General features: G+C 36.8%; 1 pseudogene; it reads left to right on the forward strand.

The window, feature by feature from the left end:
* Positions 1 to 7,222: 7,222 nt before the first annotated feature.
* On the forward strand, positions 7,223 to 7,322 carry LOC127124377 (uncharacterized; annotated as a pseudogene).
* Positions 7,323 to 17,833: the final 10,511 nt, after the last annotated feature.

Below are 17,833 nucleotides of genomic sequence, written 5' to 3' on the forward strand. Positions count from 1 at the left end.
TGGTGTAGTCGTAGGAACTTAAGAATTCTAAGGTTAGGGATGGGTAGGTGGGTTGATTATGGGTGCAAAGGAAGGTTAGGTTGGCTTGACGGAGCATCCATTCGATACCTTGGAGTAAGCCTAATTGTTGTAAACAAGGTAAATCGGGGTACCTGGTGGAAACGACGCCTCGCTGTTGGAAACGCTCGAATTGCTCCCTCTGATAATTGTCATCTACGGATCGGAAGATGATATTTCCGAAATTTTGATTTCCCGCCATTGTGATGAATTTTGAAGGGATGATTTGGAAAGAAAAAGAAATGTATTTGATAGGAGAGAATTGTTTTGTGGTGAATGAAGGAAGGTTTGGTGGGTATTTATAGGAGAAGAATTGGAAGGTGAAAAGAAAAAGTGGTTGGAAAGTAATTAAGTGTGGTTAAATGAAAAATGAATGGGGAAGGTAAAAAGTTAAAGGTGTAACGTTCGTCTCCAACGGCTCCTTAACGTTCACTAGTCTGAGGAGTGTTACGCTCGTCACAGGGGTGTGACGCTCGTAACAGGCACTAAGCGTGCCGTCCGTTATGGATAGTGTGACGCTCGTCACACATTCCTTTTTGGAAAGGCTTAGTGGCGCTTCACAGAATTACTTGTAGCGTATTTTAATGTTTTGTTTTGCTTATGATCAGTTTAGTATGCAGTTTAATTTATTGTGCACGCTTAATCTGCTTGTATAGTAATAATTCATAGGAAGCAACAGTAGAGCATAATAGCTTTTGCATAATAAAATTAAATAAACAACTTCAATAAAAATTGATCATAATGTAATACAGGGAAGGAAAACAATGAAATGAAATAGAAATAAACATGAATTCAAATAACATTAATGAAAAATCTAATTTAAAACTAAATAACTTAGGAAAGTAACTAAACTCTATCCCTCTGTACGATCTCTGGCCGGTGGAGCAAAAGAGTTAACATGATGTAGCAACTCGTGAAACTGATTCGTCATACTGCTCATGTATCCTAGAACTTCGTCTCTCATGTTAGTAAATTCTCCTCTGAGGGCGTCTTGTTCTGACATCAAAGCTTCAATGGCGGTGTTATAATCAGTTCCGGGCATATGGTGTCGGAGGTCAGGTATGGCTGATTCTTCGGTCGGAACAGGCTGAGGAGGAGGGTCAATATCATGATAGACAGATGGTGTCTGAGGGTCAGATTCAGCATGAGAGATCTGGTCAACATAATTCTCATAGTCATCACAAATCTCATAATCCTGGATGGATTCAGTGGATCCAGCAGGAGTTGGGGTTTCATTCAGGTTATAGAGCCAGTTCCTTTGGTTATGAACACTAGTCCTAGGATCGGGCATGGTGAATAGGCAGAGAACCTGGTTATCAATAATAAGCTCAAACTCATCAGACCCTATGTTTGCTATAAACATAGTGTTGAAGAGGAAAGGTATACTCATAGTAGTAATGCCACAAAAAGGGCTAAGGTCAAGCATAGGCTGACGTAATCCAATAGCATTACCTATCATAGTTATCAAACCGCCTATTCTAATGGGTGCTCGCTCATCCTGGATAAGGTGGTCCAAATTAGCTAACATAAAAGTAGCACCGTTTACTGGACGGTTCTGGGAAGCACAGAATATGATGAAGAGTTCATCACGTGAAACTGAAGTACTATTTGGCTTCTTCCCAAATAAAGTGTGGGTTAGGATCTTATGGAAATAGCGAAAAGCCGGGTTATGTATGTTTCCAGAGAGAAACTCATGTTCTTCGGGCTCATCATTTCCAGTCAGCTTACCCCAAAAGTGTTCAAGCTCTCTATATTCAAAAAGTTCTTCCTGGCTTACAGTGAATGTATCAAAGGAGGTAGGAAAACCCAAAAGGTTGGTAAAGTCTCTAATATTAAATTGGTACTCCATATTGAACATTCTGAACTGGATAAAACCTCTGCTAATTCCTTTTCCATGGCTGGGTAGATAGATTAGTGAGCTAAGGAATTCTAGTGTGAGTCTCCGGTAGGTGGTGAAATGTCTCAGAATAGGGGATGTCTCCCATCCTATCTGATTCAGCAAATACAGGACACTCTGTCTCAGTCCAAGGGCAGTCATAGCCCAATCATCAGCATATAAACTAGGTAGCATCTCTCTAGCGGCTAGTTCTTCAAACTTTTGTTTCTGAGCCATTCCTCTGAACTTGATACCCATACGATCAAAATGTCCCATCTGGTTAGTGTTAGCTAGAGAAAAGAAAACATGAGTTTAAGTCAGGATTTGGCCAAATGCCGAAAGAAGAAAAGATTATTATTATTATTTATTTATTTTATTTTATTTTTTTGAATAAATCAAGAATGAATACTAAACAGAAATTAAAAGAATAATTAAGGAAGAAATAGGGGAATGATAATAATAGAATAATAAAATAACAAATTAGTTTGTGGGTTGTCTCCCACTAAGCGCTTTGTTTAAATGTCGCAAGCTCGACAAAGAAACTGTTAAATATAATCTATAGATCCTGGGGGCGTTTCGTCTAAGTGTAGGATTTGCGAATCCTCGTTGGTTTCCGCATAGTGATAGTGTTTCAGACGTTGCCCGTTTACGGTGAACGGTTCTGTAGATTGTCCTTTTATTTCTACCGCTCCACTGGGAAAGATTTTAGTGATATGAAAAGGCCCTGACCATCTGGATCGTAGTTTTCCCGGAAATAACTTTAGTCTAGAGTTAAATAAAAGTACTGCGTCGCCTTGCTTGAAGATTTTCCTTGATATACGCTTGTCATGCCATTGTTTTGTTCTTTCTTTATAGATTCTGGCATTTTCATAGGCGTCTCTTCTGAGTTCCTCTAATTCGTTTATGTCAAGGATTCTCTTTTCACCGGCGGCTTTATAATTCAAATTTAGGTTTCTAATAGCCCAATAGGATTTATGTTCTAATTCTACCGGGAGGTGACAGGATTTTCCATAAATGAGCTTAAATGGGGTCGTCCCAATGGGGGTTTTATAAGCAGTTCGGTAAGCCCACAAAGCTTCTGGTAATTTCAATGACCAATCTTTCCTTGAAGTGGCTACCGTTTTTTCTAGTATTTGCTTGATCTCTCTGTTAGATACTTCCACTTGTCCACTGGTTTGAGGGTGGTAAGGTGTTGCTATCCTATGTCTCACTCCGTATTTAAATAGTAGTTTTTCGAGTACCTTGGATATAAAGTGTGATCCACCATCACTGACTACTATTCTTGGGATGCCAAATCTCGGAAATATTATATTTTTAAAGAGTCTAGTTACTACTCGGGTGTCATTTGTTGGAGAAGCTACAGCTTCGATCCATTTTGATACGTAGTCAACTGCCACGAGTATGTATTTGTTACCGAAAGAGGATGGGAAAGGTCCCATGAAGTCTATCCCCCACACGTCAAAAATCTCTACTTCCAAAATACCTTTTTGTGGCATCTCGTCACGTCTAGATATGTTTCCCGTGCGTTGACATCTGTCACACTCCTTAATAGCCGCATGTACGTCCTTCCATATAGTTGGCCAATAAACTCCAGCTTGTAGGATTTTAGAGCAGGTCTTGGATGTACTTGTGTGTCCACCATAAGGAGCGGAGTGACAGTGTTGGATTATATTTTCTACCTCTTCTTCGGGTATACATCGACGGAAAATACCATCGGGGCCTCTTTTGAAAAGTAAGGGATCATCCCAGTAATAGTGTTTTATGTCGTGGAAGAATCGTTTCTTCTGCTGGTAAGATAAAGTAGGTGGAACTATTCCGGCAGCTAAATAATTGACTAGATCAGCGTACCATGGTGTGACAGATATAGCTAAGGTGGTTTCTACTTGCATGTCGGAGTTGTTCTCTTCCAAAGTAGCTATAAGTTTATCATACGAGAAATCATCATTAATTGATGTTCTTTCCGGTTCAAGGTTCTCAAGTCTAGAGAGGTGGTCTGCTACTACGTTTTCAGTTCCTTTCTTGTCCTTGATTTCTAAGTCGAATTCTTGTAGTAACAAGATCCATCTTAGGAGTCTAGGTTTAGCATCCTTTTTTGTTAAAAGGTACCTGATAGCAACGTGATCGGTGTAGACTATTATTTTGGCTCCTACCAAGTAAGAACGAAATTTATCTAGTGCGAATACCACTGCTAGGAGTTCTTTCTCGGTAGTGGCGTAATTCATTTGCGCTTCATCCAGGGTTCTGCTTGCGTAATATATAACGTGAAGCTTTTTATCCTTCCTTTGTCCTAAAACAGCTCCTACAGCATAATCACTGGCATCGCACATTATTTCGAATGGTTCATTCCAGTCTGGTGTCTGCATAATGGGTGCTGAGATCAATGCTTGTTTAAGAGTTTGAAATGCTTTTAAACAGTTATCGTCGAATATGAATTCAGCATCTTTCATCAATAGTCCGGTTAGAGGTTTAGTTATCTTAGAGAAGTCTTTGATGAATCGTCGGTAAAAACCGGCGTGTCCTAAAAAGCTTCGTACTTCTCTCACGGTCCTTGGGGGTTGAAGATTTTCGATTACCTCTATTTTGGCTTTGTCTACTTCAATTCCTCTGTTCGAGATGATGTGTCCTAAAACAATTCCTTCTTGTACCATAAAGTGGCACTTTTCCCAATTAAGTACTAAGTTTACTTTTACACATCGCTCAAGAACTCTTTCCAGGTTTTCAAGGCATTCTTCGAAACTTTGTCCGTATACAGAAAAGTCATCCATAAATACTTCCATGATGTTTTCGAGAAAGTCGGCGAAAATCGCCATCATGCATCTTTGAAAAGTTGCGGGGGCATTACACAGACCAAACGGCATTCGTCTATAAGCGAAGGTACCAAAAGGGCATGTGAACGTTGTCTTTTCTTGGTCATCAGGGTGAATTGGTATTTGAAAGAAGCCTGAATAACCGTCTAGATAACAGAAATGTGAATGTTTTGCTAATCGTTCTAACATTTGGTCAATGAATGGTAAAGGAAAATGATCTTTTCGGGTTGCTTTGTTTAGTTTCCTATAATCAATGCACATTCTCCATCCCGATTCGATTCGTTTAGTTATAGTTTCCCCTTTTTCGTTTTCAATAACGGTTATGCCTCCTTTCTTTGGTACAACGTGTACAGGACTAACCCATTTGCTATCAGATATAGGATATATAATACCTGCTTCCAATAACTTGGTTATTTCTTTCTTTACTACCTCACTTAGGATCAGATTTAGTCTTCTCTGGTGTTCCCTAGAGGTTTTACAGTCTTCTTCTAACATGATGCGGTGCATACAAATAGAAGGGCTTATTCCTTTAAGATCGGTGATGTGGTATCCTAGTGCGGTTGGATATTTCCTTAAGATATGTAAGAGTTTTTCTGTTTCGAGTCTTCCTAGATCTGCATTAACTATCACAGGTCGTTCAAGTTCTAAGTCTAGGAATTCATATCTCAGATTTTTGGGAAGTGTTTTCAAATCAGGGGTTGGTTTGTTAAGACATTGCGTAGGGTCCGGTGTTATTGCTAAGCATTGTTTAGATTTGTCTTCTAAAAGATAGTCTGATGCTTTGTCTTCTCCTAACTCTGCTTCTTTTATGCATTCATCGATGATATCCATGAAGTAACATGTATCTTCTATTGCAAGTGCTTTCAAGAATTGGGAAAGAATGAATTCAATTTTCTCTTCACCTACTTCGAAGGTGAGTCGTCCTCGTTTTACGTCTATGATTGCACCGGCAGTTGCTAAGAATGGTCTTCCTAGTATAATGGGTGTAATATCATCTTCTCTAATGTCCATAATTGTAAAGTCGGTGGGAATGTAAAACTGACCTATGCGTACGGGAACGTTTTCAAGGATTCCTACAGGATATTTGATGGAACGATCTGCTAGTTGCACGGACATTTTGGTTGGTCTTAATTCTCCCATTTCCAGTTTCTTACATATGGATAAAGGCATAACGCTAATTCCGGCTCCTAAATCGCATAAGGCTTTGTCGATGACAAATTTTCCTATGTGACAGGGTATAGAGAAACTACCCGGATCCTTGAGTTTAGGTGGCATGTTTTGGATTATAGCGCTACATTCGGCAGGGAGTGTAACGGTTTCGCTATCCTCAAGTTTCCTCTTATTAGAAAGAATTTCTTTTAAGAATTTAGCATATGAGGGCATCTGCGTAATAGCTTCGGTGAACGGAATTGTAACGTTTAATTGTTTAAGGAGATCAACAAATTTTCTAAATTGGCTCGCATCTTTGGTTTTAACAAGCCTTTGAGGGTAAGGTATAGGTGGTGGAGGTACATAAGGTTCCTTCTTTTCTAGGGTTTCCTTATTTCTCTCTTCCTTTTCCTTAGGTTCACTTTCCTCAGTTGATTTCTTAGGGTTTTGGTTTTCTATCCTTGGATCAGACGGTCCTTCCACTTCCGTTCCACTTCTTAATATAATTGCATGAGCTTGGCTTCTCGGATTAGGTTGGGGCTGTCCAGGGAATGTACCAGTTGGGGCAGCAGTAGGTGCTTGTTGTTGAGCTACTTGAGATATTTGTGTTTCCAGCATTTTGTTATGGGTAGCCAAGGCATCTACTTTGCTTGCTAGTTGTTTAAGTTGTTCGCCAGTATGTATGTTCTGGTTTAAGAAATCTTTATTGGTTTGTTGTTGGGAAGCTATAAAGTTTTCCATCATGATTTCCAAGTTGGATTTTCTAGGGGTATTATTGTTAGGTATGGATGGATTCGGTTTCTGATATCCCGGAGGTATAGATGGGGCTTTATTTGGAGACTGTCCAGGTGCGTATAAAGCATTATTACTCTTATATGAAAAGTTTGGATGGTTCTTCCAATTTGGGTTATAGGTATTCGAATAGGGGCTTCCTTGAGCATAGTTTACTTGCTCTGCTTGGATTCCAGTCAAGAGTTGACATTCCGCAGGAGTGTGGCCTTGGATTCCACAGACCTCGCAATTCTGAGTTATAGCAACCACGGCGGCTGGAGGTGATACGTTTAAACTTTCAATTTTCTGGACCAAAGCATCCACTTTTGCATTAACGTGATCAAGGTTACTTATCTCGTACATGCCAGTTTTCGGTTGAGGTTTTTCCACCGTTGTTCGTTCGGTTCCCCACTGATAGTGGTTTTGGGCCATGCTCTCGATAAGCTGGTAAGCATCAGCATAAGGTTTGTTCATTAGTGCACCACCTGCAGCGGCGTCTATTGTTAACCTTGTATTGTATAAGAGGCCATTATAAAATGTGTGAATTACTAACCAGTCTTCCAAACCATGGTGTGGGCAAAGTCTCATCATGTCTTTGTATCTTTCCCATGCTTCGAAAAGAGACTCGTTGTCTTTCTGTTTAAATCCGTTTATCTGGGCTCTTAACATAGCTGTTTTGCTTGGCGGAAAATATCGGGCAAGAAAAACTTTCTTCAACTCGTTCCATGTGGTGACTGAGTTGGAAGGGAGAGATTGAAGCCATCTTCTAGCGCTGTCTCTTAATGAGAAAGGAAAAAGACGAAGTCGAATTGCCTCTGATGTGACACCATTAGCTTTAACAGTATCAGCGTATTGGACAAATACGGATAAATGAAGGTTTGGATCTTCGGTAAGATTTCCAGAGAATTGGTTCTGTTGCACAGCCTGCAACAGCGAAGGTTTTAGTTCGAAGTTGTTTGCTTCGATTGCGGGTGGAGCAATACTTGAATGCGGTTCATCTTGCGATGGAGCGGCGTAATCTCTAAGAGCACGAGTTGGTTCTGCCATCTCGGTTAAAGAAGGAAGATCTTTGAGATCAGGAAAGTCTATAGGAGGGAGATTGTTTGCAGCACGATATTCCCGAATTCGTCGTAAGACTCGGAGATATAGTTTGATATCGTTGATTCGTAAATAGAGCGGTTCGCCTTGTGAGCGAGTGCGTGGCATACAAATCAACGAAAGAAAGAATAGAAGAAAAAGAAACCTTAGTCTCTACAGCGTAACGGAAGAGTTACGATATCGATTAAATAAAAGTCCCCGGCAACGGCGCCAAAAACTTGATCGCTCGACTGTGTGAGTCGAGAATGGGATACAAACTGCAAGTGCACAGTTCTATCGCGTAGTTTTAAAAGATATCGATCCCACAGGGACTTATGAATCGATATACCGTTATCTAAGGTTACTACGTAAATCTAAGGTGAAAATGTTTGATTTTTTGGGGAAAAACTAAGAGCTAAACTAAGATCTAGATTAAATATTAATAAAACGGCTATCGGTATGTAGTTCGTCAGAACTAGGGAATCAAGTCTTTGTCGGTTTCTTGGTTTTAAAATAAATCGTTTCGGTTAACTTTATTGGTTAAAGGTTTTATCTCAAACTCTCGCTCTGTTGAATAAACCATGATTTTATATTAATGTAGCTGTCACTTATAATTAAGTCAAAAATCATATTTTGAAAACAATAAAGTTGCAGAAACTCTTTTTAAGAAAATACTGACCGTTTTAAACACCCTTATCTCAAACTCTCGCTCTGTTGACTTAGGTTATATAATCAAATCCAAATGCTTAACTCTCGTCCTCACATTCAATCTTTAAAAATACTTTTTGGAAAAGGTCAGAATTTAATTAACTCTAAAACTTGCTCTCGCCCTGATCTAGAATTAATGCCTAACTTACACTGTCCAGTTAAAACCTCAAACTCTCGCTCTATTGATTTTAACTTCTTTATGTCCTTTACTTTTGTAAAAAATCTTGTTATTAAACCTGTAAGTTGAGACCGTAAAAAGATTGATTTTAATTTTAAGTTTAGATAGACCGACTCAGTCTTGATCCCTTATTCTGCTTACTTTACATACCGATACCTAGGCGAATTAGCCAGACATGCTAAATAAACAAGAATACATATCATGCATAAACAGACTCATTCCAGGCAGATAATATAGATAAATAATAAAACAAAATATTAAATAATGATTAAAGAACCTGAATGCGTAATACAATAGTCTTGAACACTCCACCACAAGCCGGTAGGATTTGTTCTTCGATTCTTCAATTAAACAATAAATTAAACCAAGGAAATAAAACTAGAATCTAACGTAAGGTTAGATCCGATAAAAAGTTGCACAATAGTTTCCGGTGTAGAAGCTATTATGCGAAAAATATCTAAATGCCAAAAAGGGAAAGGTAAATTGCAAGGGAAAAAGAATGTAGAACTTGCAGAAGAAATAAATAAAATAAACAATGTTAAGTGCTGGAAAAGAAAAATAAGCAAAAGCGTGAAAAGAAAAATGGGCAGAGCTTCGGCAATCTGAGCGTGAAAAAACCGGAGGAGCTGGAACTTCCCAATTAGCTGCTATTTATACAGCTGCTGGTGTAACTGCTTTCCAAGGGTTTCCGTATGCGCGGTCTTTTCGTTCCGAGGGTTAAGCGTGCGTGGAAATAGCTTTCAACGTGGTCAGTTGAGTTCCTAGTGCCAAAAATATAGGGGAATGGTGTGACGTCCGTCACACCATGTGTGACGCTCGTCACAAGAGTGTGCTTAGTGTGACGCTCGTCACAACCTTTGTGACGCCCGTCACAGGCATAACGTGCGCTTTCTTTGGGCTGGGTTTTGTCTTTGTTATTTGTTTCCTTTTTATTCCTTTTTACACCTCCTTTTCTTCCCTTTTTCACTTTTGCTTCAAAATGGATGCCTGACATAAATAGAAAGGAAAATACCGCATAATATCTGATAAAATGAGATAAATTAAAGTAAATGATAATATAATCTAATTGAATTAAGTCCTAAAATGTGATATAATTTCAAGTTATCACTCGGCTAACTCTGTGTAGTGAGATCGGTCGCCGAAATTTAATTTGGTTTTAATTAATTAACAGAATTTAAATTAATAATAATAATGTGGTTAATATTATTGTCTTGTGGTGATCGGTTATGGCCTTAGTTTTCCTTTATTTTTTTTTGGGATTTTAAATACGACATGCGTGTCGTGTCTCCCTTTTAATCTCTTAATGTAACTTCTTTTCTCATCTCACTCCCTCGTATGTAAAACGAGTTTCTTTTATGTAATGTAATGTTATGAAGAAAGAGAAGAATACAATATCAAAGGAGGACAACCTTGAAGATCTTGCTTGGAGAAGCTTAAATCGTTATTAGGTTAGCTTAGGTTCTCTCATTTGCTTGGGAGAATAATTGCGCTAGGGGCCATAATTGTTTCATTATGTATGTTGATGCATGTGAATGTATGTTGATGCATATGAGAGAAGATTTATATGATAAATAAGTCGGTGAGATCAGAATAATTGCAAATTCCCTCAAATTAAATATTACGTTTATGCTTTCCAAGTTTTAGCACTCATCAAGTCTAGTATCGAATAATGTAGGTTTCGCCTACGCGAGGCGCATATTCTATATTAGTAAGGTGCGATGGGATAATTGTAATACCCAATTGCTAAAACAATGGGTCAAACTTAACTAAACAAATTATAATAAGATTATATATGTTTAGAAGCAAGAGTTAGAAATGATCCATGTGATGGTTTAGAATAAGGAGTTATTCACCCAACTAAAATATTCGAGAGTTGTATTAGATACAATTGGAAGGAGTTCTTACCTAAATAACCTATTTTTGTGTAATCCTCCTATGCGGACTTAAAACAAAGTGAAATGTGGATCTCGACCCACTAGAAAATCTTCCAACGGGATTTTCTGAATCAAATGGTGAGGGTCATTTGTTTTGAGTAAAATAGTGGGAGCATATTTAATTAAATGCCTGATTAAATATGTTATTGATACTTATATTTTCATTATTTTCATGTAGATTACCATGACCACAAACACCTCTAACAACATTTTGCGATCAATCCTTGACAAGGAAAAATTGTCTGGGACAAATTTTCTGGATTGGCACCGAAATCTGAGGATTGTCCTCAAACATGATAGAAAGTTGTATGTCTTGGAGAAACATGTTCCTGAAGAGGAACCTCCTAGCTCTGCACCTAAGGCAGAAAGAGATGCTTATAAGAAGCATGTCGATGATGCCAATGAAACTGCTTGCCTCATGCTAGCTAGCATGAACTCGGAGTTGCAAAAGCAACATGAGAACATGGCAGCGTTCAATATGATCGAACACCTGAAGATGCTCTATCAAGAGCGCCCAAGGCATGAAAGGTTTGAAGTTTCAAAAGCCCCTTTTCAAGAAAAGTTAGCTGAAGGAGCCCTTTTAGGTCCCCATGTGCTCAAGATGATTGGGTATATGGAGAACCTTGAGAGGTTGGGTTTTCCCCTCGAAAAGGAACTTGCGACTGATTTGATCTTGCAATCGTTGCCAGATAGATTCAGTCAATTTGTCCTTAATTTCAATATGAATGATATGGACAAATCTCTTCCTGAACTGCTAGCCATGTTAAGAACTGCTGAGCAGAATCTGAAGTCAAAAGGGAAGTTCATTCTGATGATCGAAAATGGAAAGAGACAGAACAAAAGACCCACCAAGTAGGGTGATAAAGGGAAAGGCAAGGAAGTTGCCAAACCCAAACCCAATGCTCCTACTTTGAAGCCTAGTGGAGGCATAGCAAAGGAAGGCACCTGCTTCCACTGTGGTAAGACCGGACACTGGAAGATCAACTTCCCAAAGTACCTGGAAGATAAGAAGAATGGAGTAGAGACTTCAACTTCAGGTATTTTTGTTATTGAAATTAATGTATCTACTTCTGCATCATGGGTATTAGATACTGGATGCGGTTCTCACATTTGTACCAATGTGCATGGGCTAAAAAGGAGTAGAGATTTGGAAAAAGGTGAAGTTGACCTACGAGTTGGCAATGGAGCAAAGGTTGCTACTTTAGCTGTAGGAACTTATGTATTGACTTTACCTAGTGGTTTAATAATTCAGTTAGAGAACTATTATTATGTACCTACAATTAGCAGGAATATTATTTCCATTTCTTGTTTAGACAAGTTTGGTTTTTCATTTATAATAAAGAACAAGTGTTGCTCCATTTATTTGAATGATATATTCTATGCTACTGCACAAATGAACAATGGATTATATGTACTTGATCTTGAAATGCCTATTTATAACATTAATACTAAAAGGATGAAACCTAATGAGTTAAATCCAACTTACCTTTGGCATTGTCGATTAGGCCACATAAATGAGAAACACATTTCCAAACTCCATAAAGATGAACTCTTGGACTCTTTTGATTATGAATCATATGAGACATGCAAGTCTTATTTAATTGGAAAGATGACAAAGTCTCCATTCACAGGAAAAGGTGAAAGAGCTAATGATCTTTTGGCCCTCATACATACAGATGTATGTGGACCACTGAACATACCAGCCAGAGGAGGTTTTCAGTACTTCATCGTATTTACTGATGATTTCAGTAGATATGGTTATGTGTATTTAATGAAACACAAATCAGAGTCCTTTGAAAAGTTCAAGGAATTCAAGAATGAAGTACAAAACCAACTAGGTAAGAATATTAAAACTCTTCAATCAGATCGAGGTGGTGAATATTTAAGCCTAGAGTTTGATGACCATCTGAAAGAGTGTGGGATCCTATCCCAACTTACTCCTCCTGGAACACCCCAATGGAACGGTGTATCTGAGATAAGAAATCGAACCTTGTTAGACATGGTCTGATCCATGATGAGTCACGCCGATCTTCCAAACTCCTTTTAGGGACATGCACTATTGACAGCAGCTTGCACACTTAACCGTGTTCCATCCAAAAAGGTTGAGAAGACACCATATGAGATATGGAGTGGTAAGAAACCACATATGTCTTACATGAATATTTGGGGTTGCGAAGTTTATGTGAAACGATAAATTTCAACTAAGCTTGAGCCAAAATCTGACAAATGCTTATTTGTGGGGTATCCTAAAGAAATAAGAGGGTATTACTTCTACAATCCTTCTGAGGGCAAAGTGTTTGTCGCTCGACCTGGACTTTTCCTAGAAAAGGATTTTATTTCCAAAGGAATCAGTGGGAGGAAAGTAGAGCTTGAAGAAATTTAAGAATTACAAAGCATTGATACACCTATGGAGGAATTAGAGAAGGAAACACAAGTAGTTGTGGAAGAGCAACCTGCTTAAGTAGAACAAGACCAGCGTAGGTCAAGCAAGATACGTCACCTACCTGAGAGATATGGATATCTCATAACTGATCAAGGTGATGTATTACTCATGGATCAAGATGAGTCTGTGACCTACCAAGAGGCCATAACTGGTCCCGAGTTTGAGAAGTGGCTAGAAGCCATGAAATCTGAAATAGATTCCATGTACACAAACCAAGTTTGGACCTTGGTATAGGCTCCTGTAGGAGTTAACCCTATAGGATGCAAGTGGGTCTTCAAAAAGAAGACTAACATGTATGGTAAGGTACCTACCTATAAGGAAAAACTGGTTGCAAAAGGATATAAACAAATTCATGGGGTTGACTATGATAAAACCTTTTCACCAGTTGCAATGCTTAAATCTGTTCGGATTTTACTTGCTATCGCTGCATATCATGATTATGAAATATGGTAGATGGATGTCAAAACTGCTTTCCTTAATGGGAATCTTCTTGAGGATGTGTACATGACACAGCCTGAAGGATTTGACATACCAGAAGAAGCCCAAAAGATATGTAAGTTACAAAGATCAATCTATGGATTGAAGCAAGCTTCCAGAAGCTGGAATCTTCGTTTTGATGAAATAGTAAAACAATATGGATTCATCGAGAACGAAAATGAGCCTTGTGTCTACAAGAAGGTTAGTGGGAGCATGCTCGTTTTCCTTGTATTATATGTAGATGACATATTACTCATTGGAAACGATGTCCCTACCCTGCAACAAGTAAAGTCTTGGTTGGGGAAATTCTTTTCTATGAAGGACCTAGGTGAAACAACTTATATATATTAGGAATCAGGATATATAGAGATAGATCACAAAAACTGTTTGGCCTAAGTCAGAGTACATACATAGACAAAGTGTTGAGACGCTTTAATATAGTAGATTTATTATTTTTTCACTACCATATTCATATTCAATCACTCTTTTAAGTATAATTAATAGGGATATTTTAATAATAGATATTAGTTTTATCATCAAAATCAACACAATTAATTATTTTCTTAAGAATAATGCGGTCTTTAAATAAGATATTTTTTATAAGTAGAATAGAATATTATTTAATGTTTTTAATTTTTTTCTATTTCTTCTAAAACTCAATAACACACCATTACAGTAACGTGCTTATATAAAAAAACCATTATAGTAAGGTTACATGTTCATCTTCTTCAGCCGCCAACAACAGTGTTTATTCATTGGAATACAAGTTTGAATAATAAGTTTCTCCATTATCAGTAGCAAAGAGAACAACTCAGTTTTTTTATAATAAAAAAAAACTTTTAACATACAAATTCTTCCATATTTTACTTTATTTAAAATAGAAAAAAAGCTCAAATGAAGAAAGAAAAATAAACATATTTTAATTGAGACACTATCATAAATAGAAGTTAATAAAAACATGTCTAGCCTAGCCTATACTGGCATCTGTATTACTTATGTAATAAACGTTCATATGTCATTCCAAGTGACAAAGTATCATATTTCTCAAATATAGTTGTAAAATCTGCAAATAAACTCAAGTGGCATGTATTTGACTGCAGGATAAAAAAAAGACAACCTTAAATAAACTCATTAAAGAGAAGGGAAATGATTTTCCTACACCAAAGCCTACACCTACTGTGAAATATTATAATAATATATATTTTTTAAAATAAAATATTAAAAATATTTTATTTTTTTTTTAATTTTTAAATTAAATGATATTGATATAAAATTATGTGATTAACCAACTTTTTACATTGTATTAACCAATTTAGATGACTGTTCAAAATTTATTTGGACAACTAATGTTTATTAAGCAACTTCATAAGTTTATTAACCAATCTTTTACTTTTTATTAACCAACTTTGACGTATTAGTAAAAATTATTTTTAATATATGGACATGTATTAACCAACTTCGTCATTTTATTAACCAATTTTTTACATTTCATTAACCAACTTTATTTTATTACTTTAAAAACATTGTTCACGATTACTGTTTATACACTGTTCATGGGTACTGTTCATAATTATTATTTTTTAATTAAAAAAATATTATTCACCGTATAAATACGATTAACAGTGTATAGGATGTATGGATTTGGTGTAAAAGATGATGTATGAATAACATTCCTGTAAAGAGAATAAGACAGCGGTGAGAGTATAATACCTCAAATCCCCGGTAGAATTCCCCTTCACCCACCAGTTGTACCTTAACTTTTCTCCTAGCTGGTTTGTCAAGAAGAGTGCATACAGACAGAGGATGCTCCTTTCAATTTCAAGTGTGAAATGAGTCTAGATAAAGTATGTCCTGTGTCTACAATGTCTTCAACCTAATTATCAATTGAAAATTTGCTGCTTTAAAAGACTTATACTTACAAAAATAAATACATATGTAATAAGTTTAGAAAAAAATGGCTGAGGGGAGAAAAGACACATATCGGCACATAAAAAAAATTGAATAAAGTTGAAATTACATTTGCAATTGAAAAGTAAATTAAAATTTATTGTTTGTATTTAAGATCGCTTTGTTGAAGATGTCGGAAATTAATTCAGACGGAAAAATAATTTTAATTCAAAATCCTATGATAAATAATTTTTGAGTTTATGGTTAAAACTTCTAAAATTAAAGTTCATTTTTATAATAATCGCAATGAATTTGCCGATAGTTAGAAACTAAAAATCAATTTAAAAGAAAAAAAAAACATCGTTATAAAAATTCTAAAATGTTTTAAGCAAAACTAAAACTTTTCGATATTATCATATCATAAATTACTATCGATGTGTGAATATACTATTATATTAAATTAGGGGTCTAAAATTCTTGCATGCGAAAAGAGTGTCACCCTATTTTTGTTATTATTTGAAGAGTTTTAAAAACACATACAATGGTGGAATAAACATCACTACCTTATTTGATTGACAATAACAATAAATTAGTTGTAGTAATGCCTTATTTACTGAGCTCCAAGTTCGGGGAACAAAATTTCCCTCCAGCTCTTCTAGTTTGTATGTGCCATGAGATAATTTTCCTTGTACTCTATAGGGATCTTCCTAGTTGAGGAGGAGTTTTTCCAATCTAGGTAGGTGTGATCACTTGTCTGAGCATAAGATCTCCATCATTAAAGTCCATTGGGACCATTATGAAGTTTTATCTTTTACCATTTATTTATTTTGTTATGAGTTCCTGGACTTGGGCAATTCCACGATCCTCTTCGAGTAGATCATATGCACACATGAGCCGTGTTTGACTCTCCTTACATACATAAATACAATTAAATTTGTATAAGGCAGTTAAATACTTTGTTAGTTATGAAAAACATGAATGTTGTAGGCGGTTTTACATCCCCGTATGAAATGCTCACGTCCTTATGTGAGTGTGTCGATCTCAACCGGTAGCATGAAATTGACACCATACACCATCTTGAATGATGTTTCCTTAATGGAGGAATGCGACATTGTGTGATACGACCACATAACCTTTTCAGAAGTTGTATTTAATTAAAATAGCATATGGCATGTGCGGAAAGTACAAAACCGATTTAAAGCAAATAAATGTACCTTGTGTAATTGCTCACCCCACAGATCCTTGACTTCATTCAACTTCTTCTTTATTCCACGGAGGATTACTTTCTTGACTGATTCGGCTTTTCCATTGACTTATGAATGGACCACCGAGACAAACTTTGTATGCTTTCTAAGCTGATGGAAGAACTCCACTACGGTTGCGCTGACTAATTGGGTTCTGTTATCTAAGACGACACTTCTTGGCAAACCAAACCTACAAATGATTCTCTTCCAGTAGAAGCTCCAGACTCTCTCTGTCGTGATTTTGGACATTTCTTCTACCTTGATTCACTTGGTAAAGTAATCTACACCTACAAGAAGAACTTCAACCGACTTAACGTCAGGGTAAAATTACCTAAGATGTCCATGCCGATTGGTCGAAAGGTCATAGAGATGTAACTTAATGAATGATTTCACCCGAGGGCACAATGTAGGTTAGAGTTCCTCTAATACTTATCACATTTCTTAACAAAATTCAATGTTATCCTTCGTCAAGGTTGGCTGGTAATAATTGACTCTCAATAATTTATTAGCGGAGGTTTTTTCTCTGATGTGACTTCCACTCAAACATCTTAGCCCGGGAAAGGCCCGTGTTGACTTGTGTCGAGAGACACATGCTTCATACATCTTGGGCCGGATCGGATACACTCATGTGATGTCGTCCCTACCCACCTTTTGTCTTTTTTAAATACTTTTGAGTTAATTGAGATACGGATTGACCTCTTTTTAAACCCAACAAGATTATTCTAATTCAAGTAGCAAGAAAATTTCTCAACTTTTCTTTAAATTACCAAGATGGTTTGAGCGTAGAGCCTAACTATGGGTCATCTTAAGTTGCATAGTCTATAAAATCCTTTTCCCAAATGTTAACATATATTTTAAGGACATATCTTAGTAAACTACAAGCAAAACTACTATTTTTATAATCTCTATGTACTTAATTCTTAAAAGTTAGTAAAACCTTTAACAATGGTTCTTTCAACTCAAATTCACTAGCTAAACCAAATCATTTATATCTTCCTTAAACTTCTCTGACCAAATTTCTCTATTTTCTAGACTGACAATGGTCCATACCTACTTCATCATCATTTGTGTAACGGGCAAACCCTCACTGACACTGAGGGCCCCATCATAACGTCATGGAAAAGACTCGATGTCTAGAACTTATAATATAATACAAATTGATTACTGTACAAAGAACATAGAAAAAACCAAACCAAATCAAATGAAAAATGTACATGTATGAGTA

The sequence above is a fragment of the Lathyrus oleraceus genome, chromosome 2 (assembly GCF_024323335.1).
Source record: "Lathyrus oleraceus cultivar Zhongwan6 chromosome 2, CAAS_Psat_ZW6_1.0, whole genome shotgun sequence".
NCBI classification, from domain to species: Eukaryota; Viridiplantae; Streptophyta; class Magnoliopsida; order Fabales; family Fabaceae; genus Lathyrus; species Lathyrus oleraceus.